The following is a 7,439-nucleotide window of genomic DNA, read 5'->3' as shown; positions in this document are numbered from 1 at the left end:
AAGCAGAAACAACCATGGATGGGACTGACTGCTCTGGGCACTCATTAGGTGTGATGAGACAGTCCTCTCAAGTGCCGCACTGAAGGTGGCTGGTAAAGCAATTACTCTTTTCCAGGTCAGGACCTGGACTTCATAAAACCTTCTTGGGGAAAAGCTCTAACATGGAATTATTATTTATCTATTGCAGTGAAATTCCAAGGCTGGGGACAGAGACTCATGATCCCTAACCTACCATTTCTGATTGTACATGGGAGGACTTCAATAGGCTATTTTGGGAATCCTCTTCTTTTCTGTGGATGACATTAGAAGTGGTTCTGACTGCTGCTACCCAAGGTGACTGGGTCTTAAAATTTGTGCAGATCTGAGAAGTTTTATAGTCAAAACCCAACAAGGGTTGTACTAGTACTTGTTTGTACTAGTACCCTCCTCTCTTCTCCCAACTCCTTTCTCTGAGACACCTAAGAAGTGTGGGAAACAACAGAACAAAGGACTTGAGTGAAAATTAAGATAATGTGGCTTTTATTGTTTCAGCATAAAGAGGTTTGAAGAGAGTTAGCATATGAGGATGTGTATGAACTGCTTTTAACAAACAGCAATTGCAGTTTGAAGTCGAGAAAGACATTATCTTACAACTTTTTTTTCCCCCTCTGTAGGCTTTCTCATGGCTCAGATGCAGTTGAAAAGCAAGTTCTATCATGGAACTTTTTACAAGAGAAGCCATTATAAAAGATGATGTCATATCAGTAAAAGTTGTCGTTTCAAACCCTTCAGATTTACAGCAATTTGCCTGTCTCAGAAAATGATGAAAAGCCTTGACAGATAATATTCTTCACTGAGTTTTGCAGTGGTGTGAACTGTTCAAGAAGAAAAGTTCAGCTGTCTTTGCATTTGCCAGTGCTTCTTTAGAAAACAAGCGAGCAAACAACCCTTCCCCCCAAACAAAAAAAAACTAAACAAAAGCATTTTAACTGAAAAATGTACAAAATTTACTTGAAAGATCTCTGGTTTTGCTTCAATTGGAATGGTGGGCTACGTGACTGAAAATTCAGAAGTTCCTAGCAAAACTTAATGAAACCCAACTTGGTATTCTGAGGAAATGGAGTAGAAAATTTCAAACATGTCAGTATGCATCACATACAGTTTTGAAGATACCCTTTGCTGTTTCACTGCCCGTGCCCACCTCATACAAGACAGAACACTGTCTTCAGGGTTTACAGCAGTAACTTTGACTTTAAAGTGAAGGTGGCAAACATTCAAAGAGAGCATTCAAAGTGGCAGTTTCCTTAAAAGCATGTAGTTCTTAATCCAAGCTGCCCCAAGACCACTAGAAATAAATTTTTCCTGATGTTGCTGTGCCTAGATATTCTTAAATTGAAATTAGATTTCCCACTTTTCATTAAACATTTGCAGTTGTGAATAAATCTTAATAATATAAGGTGGGGAAGTAGTCCAGGAGGTAAAACACATGACTAAGGGCAGTGTGACTTACTCCATAAAGTTTTTCAGTTCCCTCCAAAATACAAGTGTCAAGCTGATCTTTTTATTCCTTTTCCAGGGTTCTTGAACACAGCCTTCAAAGGACTAAAGAAACATAACTGTTGAGGGTAATGAATAGGCAATTGTGTAAATCTTGACTGCATCGAATTGAAAGAAAGGTTTAGAGTGGAGTCTCTTCACTAGGAGTGACAGAGATGTATTTTGAGCGTTCCTGAAGGTCAAGTAAGCCTTTAACATGCCATATTTTGCCATTTCTTTATTAAAACACAAAGCTTTTATGTGGTATTTTTCACTATTTAGAAAGATAAGCTGTGTTATTTGGCAAACAAATTTGAAAAAGCCATTTTCTATCCACTACATCACTACTAACATTCCAACTGTGTTTTGGAAATTTTCTTTGTGGGTAAAGCTTTAGCTGTGTCCTTAAAATAAGCAAGAACTGTGTCATATGACAAAGGTAGTGAAGTAAATGATTTTTTTTTTGTTTTTCTGTTGCAAGTCACCCTGAACTAGAGCATTATCAATTTAGTGAATTGCTTTTACTGCTTCCTAATAAGTTTGTTTGGGCAGAAATGGGGGCGTGTGCATGAGAGAGATTAGTTTAGTGGAAGTGGGAGCATTAGAGTTTAGGGATGAACTTCAAGGGAAATTTTTGGAAAATGTATTAGGTGATCATGTAAAATTGAAAACTGAGGTCCTGGGACAGAGATAATTTCATTTAAATGTTATAAATTTTGCAGATTCACTCCTGTTTGCAAATTCACTCCTGTCCTAAATTTTTTGTCTTCAGGCTGGGATGCAGTAAAAAATTGAGTGATATTAAGTGAACACTTCCATATGGAAGTGTTTCATGGTGGTTCTTTTCCTTTTGATAGAAAAATGAGCTATGTATAATAATAGTGTAATTAAATATCTTTTTCCTTTTTTATTAAAGAATATGTTGACATAGTCTAAATATTTTCTAAAGTGCTTTAACTTATTTTGTGCTCCAAAAAGCTGTCTTGCATTTCTGTTTTCTGCATATAATTTTATTGAGTGACTTTTAAATGCTTGTGTAGTATCCATAGTGGAACCTCAAAAATAATTTTATGTCTGCACTTGTACAGCTCTAATTTAAATACTCCAGTGTATTAGCTTGGAAGGGATAATTCAATAAATACTTCACAGTAGCAGAGGCCTGAAACAGTGAATGCATGAAATGTTAACATATGGGTGTGACTGGTAAAAGGGCAGAGGTGTAGTTTTTTACAGCTGCATCATAATGGAGCAATCAGATTTTGAAAGTGCTGAGTTTGGATGCTTTCATTTAAAAAAGCATTCTGCTGTAATAACATAACTCTGAGAATGTATTATGACTGTTATTTCGCTTGATATCAAAACTCTTCATTATGAAATTCTTATTTGTTGTAATTCCTGAGTCTCCTGCGCTTGAAGCTGTAAAAGGAAGTAGTGTTAAAAGCAGCAGTAGTATCTGGATGATATGTGGTTTCTGGTGCATTTCCTTGTCTAAGCATTTTCACTAAAGCAAAAGTCCCAAAACACAAAAACAAAGTGCTAAAAACTAATTTGAAACCTAGAGTAATAGCAATGGGACAAAATATATGTGTAGTATTTTCACTGAAGAAAGAGGACATTTTGTTCAGTTACAGTTTTTAATTTTGGGAGGAGAGTGACGTTTAAAGTGTACCTTTGTACTGTTTTGTGACAGACCAGTAGATTGAGCTGACAGTATGATGTAACTGTAAGAAGGTCAAAATAGATCTCATTATCTCTCCCTATCACTAGAGAGGGAAGTATTAATGGTGTCATGCAAGGCGCTCACGAGACTCTTGTCCGATAATGAAAACTCAGAATTGTTTTCTAGATGTAAAAAAAACTGGATTAAGAACAGGGAGCAGAAACAATTGTTTAATCTAGATTTTCTCTTAACCAAAATTAAGGAAATGCCCAGATAGCCGAAGTGTGGATTGTTTTTAATGTTATCCCCTGGGATGCAAACTGCAGTGAAACCAGCATCATCTCTGATAATAAGATTCATCACAGATCTCTGGAGGTGCAGTGTTGTTACTTTGCTACACAGTGGAGTATCTAATTTTGTTTATTTGAAGTACCTTATCTTTTTTACAGACGTGCAAAAAGCCCGCTACAGAACAGCTCTGTAACTAATGTTCTGAACCATTTCATTTACACTGACAGTAGAGTACGTTATAAGTCTTGTGAATTTTACCTTTCTTTGAAAAAATGCCTGTCCAGTGTTCCTAGATGAAAGTGCAAATGGTTGGAAAAAGATGCTGATGGCCAAGCTTGGGCCAGTTGCTCCTGGGGTTCCTGGTCTCAGAAGCAGGATACAACATGCAGCTTGCCTTATCCACTATGACAGTGTTGATTGGAGACCAGCAACAAGACGAAAGCATGTTCTTGGAGTGGAAGTCTGCTATCCCTTTGGAAGGGTGTTCACTATTTTCTCTTCAGGTCTAATTTTTTTGCTTGTGTGAAGAAGAGATATAATTGAGGAAGAAATCTTAATTTATTTCCAGCTGTCCTTAGGCTGAATTTGTGAATGGGATAAAACAATAGATAGTTCTGCATGGCTTTCCCTCAAGTGTTTCACCAAGAAAAGTGGTACAGTAAACTGATTCTTACATTTGTTTGGGTTTGTTTGTTTGTTACACATGACTTCTTCCTTGCTATATAACTGTCCTCTTTACTAATGTTAGCATTTTTTCAGTCCTGCTTTCTTCAGGCTCTGTCGTACTGCAACAGATAAATAATACTGAGCACTGTGGCAGAAATGCAGATACAAAGCTTTTGATTCATTCGGAAGAGTGCGCATTAGAGAAAGCAATACTTCAAAAGCTGTACTTAGGTTGTTGTATCTCTTTTGCTGGCATTTTAGACTTCATAAAACCTGGCATTAATTACCAGAGGTACTGCAGAGAACGCAGGTTTCTTCATCCAGCTACTGTTTGCAAAATATCAGGGAGAATGATAGATGTGTGCAATAAGCTCAGCCTGTTGTATAACTTGAGTGGAGTGCAGGATGCATTCTGAAACTTTGTTGAATTTCTCCTATAACTTTTGACTACAAAGTAGTATCTTAGACTGCCTATCCACTGAATATTTTGCCTTCATTTAAAAATCTGTTCAAATATCTTGTCCAGTACCCGAACTACTAAGGTAGTTGAAGAACTGAGGGTAGTACAGTCTTTCTTGACCAAATTGAAAATTCTCCTGGGGCATGTCCTAGTACTGATTTAAAGTACAGTACTCTTTGCGTGACATCAGTGTATACTTTTCTAATATCCATAGACAAAAAGTAAAAACTCACAAAAAAAATTTTAAATTTAGCCTTTTAAAAAACTTCTAGTTGACTTGCTTGTACATGCTCTGCTTTGTGCTGTATGGTGCTTAAAGATTTTTTTTCCTGTATTCTTGTCTGTTGTGTGCATGTGTGTCCTTCCTCAGTTAATAATTTCTGTGCCTGAAGCTTGCATCATTCTTCCTCTAATTACAAATGTCAGAAAACTTGGTAATACCTAACACTTATATAGGCTTATCTTCAAAGCATCAAGCTTAGTTAGCATGAAGTTAATTGCCTTTGTACTTTATGAAGTATTTTTCTTGGCAATCCTTTAAGAAAGAGAAGCCTAACATAATTTCCTTAAAACTAGATTTTAGTGTATCTGTCCTCAATGTCTTGTTGTTGGTCATGATATATGTATTTACATAAGACTTAAGCTTTTTACTCTGCTAGTTTTGGAGTTTTGATGTTTTGTTCCCTTTTTATCTTTGCTGAGATTACTTTTAAATAGTGCTTTTATTTTTTCCAAAAGATGCAGCTGTGAGGTCCATCTGTTCATCAGAAAATTTGTGCTTCTTCTTTTTTTAGACAATCTTCGCAGCCTGAAAGAAGTATGTCTGCAGTGTTCAAGCTGGGAAAGGGTTGTTGGCTCTTCTCTATAGCTTTTGTGACCTTCACAGTCATGAAACATGGGCATGAAAGATAGAGTTGAGCCAGGTTTGATAACGGTAGGGACTGCTTGAGCTTCTGTTTATTTATAGATATGTTAAAATAGCTCCATCTTGGCTTGCCAGTAGACTTGGAGAAAATGAACTAAAAAAAATTAATAAACTTTTCTAAGCACTTATGCTATTTCTTTTCAATGTCCAGAAATCTAGTGGGCAGAATTTGAATATCCAGAGGAACATTCATTCTTATCAATTAGACTTTTCTTTCTTCCTTTAAAAATTCATTGCCATGTGTGATTCTGCAGTCAGTAAAGTGTTCATGCTGCAGACAACAGCTTTCTTCATTAATCAATCTTACTGCCTTTTTGGAGGAGATCTGCTGTGTTTGCTGCCTGAGGAAGGGGTCCTGTTTAGAAGAGGTGCCTGAGTGATGGTACAATGCCACGCTGCCCAGGAATGTCTGAGTTAAGGTGGCTGTCCAGGGCTGGCCCAGTGCTCCCTGCTTGGCAGTGTCTGTCAGATAGAGGTGCAAGGTGTGTGGCTGGGTGTTTGAAGGACTGTCATTGCACCCTGCTGCAGTCAGTAGCAGCTGTGGAGCAGGTGCCTGATTGGTAGAGGAGCCTGGGATGGAGCTGCAGAGCTCCAGCACTCCTGTAGCACTCGCTGCTCTGGAGCTGCTGCTGAGAGTGATCCTGCCCAGTGCATGCAGCTGCTGGCTGGGAAAACACAAACATAATGTTGTATGTGCTCACTGCATAGTGCTTCCCCAAAGACTTCTATCTGAAAATACGGCTTCTGAAACTTACTCTAGCAGCAGTGAGACAGCTTTGTCAGCCTTTCATACAGTCTTGGTCAATAGCCTGTTTGTGAATGAACTCGTGAAATATTCTCAGAATGTTAACTTGTTCATACGTACTCCTTTTCTGTGTTCTAGACTGCCAAAAAATGCTATAATTTGTGACTGCGGAGAGAAGTGGCCAAGACAAAGTAACTTTTTTTTTCCTTTGCCTTTTATTTAAGCATAATGATCATTATTTAAAAACCCTAAACACAAATGGGAAAAAAAGTTACAGAGTTGTCATTGGTTAAGGGCTGGCGAAGTTAAAAATTAATCTTCTTTTGTCTGAGCTTATTGTGTGTCTTGTGAAACTTCAATATATCCCTCTTGAAAAGGTTTTAAATCACACAAGAAACTATTTCTGAAGTTTATGTATGTGACAAGATTTTAATCTAACTTTCTAGACTTTGTGTGGAGTACCTGCGTCTCCAGTAGTCCTTGAGGTATTTATTATAACTTTCTATCCAGATGAGTAGGCCATGTGGAAATAAATATGCATGTTTATTTAAATATATTATACATAATTTTCTTTTCATTCTTGTTATTTTGTAAGCCTGGAGACTAATAAAATGAAGCTGAACTAAAAAAAAATTGTGCAAAATATTCATTCTGAAAAGCTTTAATTTTCCCCAGTGAGTGACACATTTGTCTTCTGTCTGCAAATCTGGAAAATTTATTTAAATGTATGCTTCCTCTTTCCTCTACATAGAATTAATGTAGACAAGAATTAGGCACTGAAAGAAAGAATAAAAATCAAATTTGATAGAAGAATCACAGCTGAGAGCTTGGTGAAAACTTGCCTTTTTCTTACAATTACAAGAAGAAAGGAGTTATCAGGGTATCTTTTATGTCTGTTTGATCTGAACTTACTATTGTAAGGTACGATGTGTAGATTCAACCTTTGAAACATCCTTGTTTCAAAGAAGAAGGATGAAGAACTCTGTGGGAACTAGGAGGATTTAATTCTGGTTAGTAAATTTTGCATTAGGAAGTAGGATTTCTGTATTCCCACACCTCAGGATGCATGCTGTTTGCCCCAGAGATCAATTAACATCTCTTTGCCCCCTTTCCCTTTTAGAAATGGAGTTCAAATGACAAACTAGCTTGCCTGACTGTGGGGTCATATGTTTAGTAG

The sequence above is a fragment of the Geospiza fortis genome, unplaced genomic scaffold (assembly GCF_000277835.1).
Source record: "Geospiza fortis unplaced genomic scaffold, GeoFor_1.0 scaffold95, whole genome shotgun sequence".
Taxonomy (NCBI): Eukaryota; Metazoa; Chordata; class Aves; order Passeriformes; family Thraupidae; genus Geospiza; species Geospiza fortis.
The sequence above is the reverse complement of the archived record's forward strand: the minus strand, read 5'-3'. Positions refer to the sequence as shown.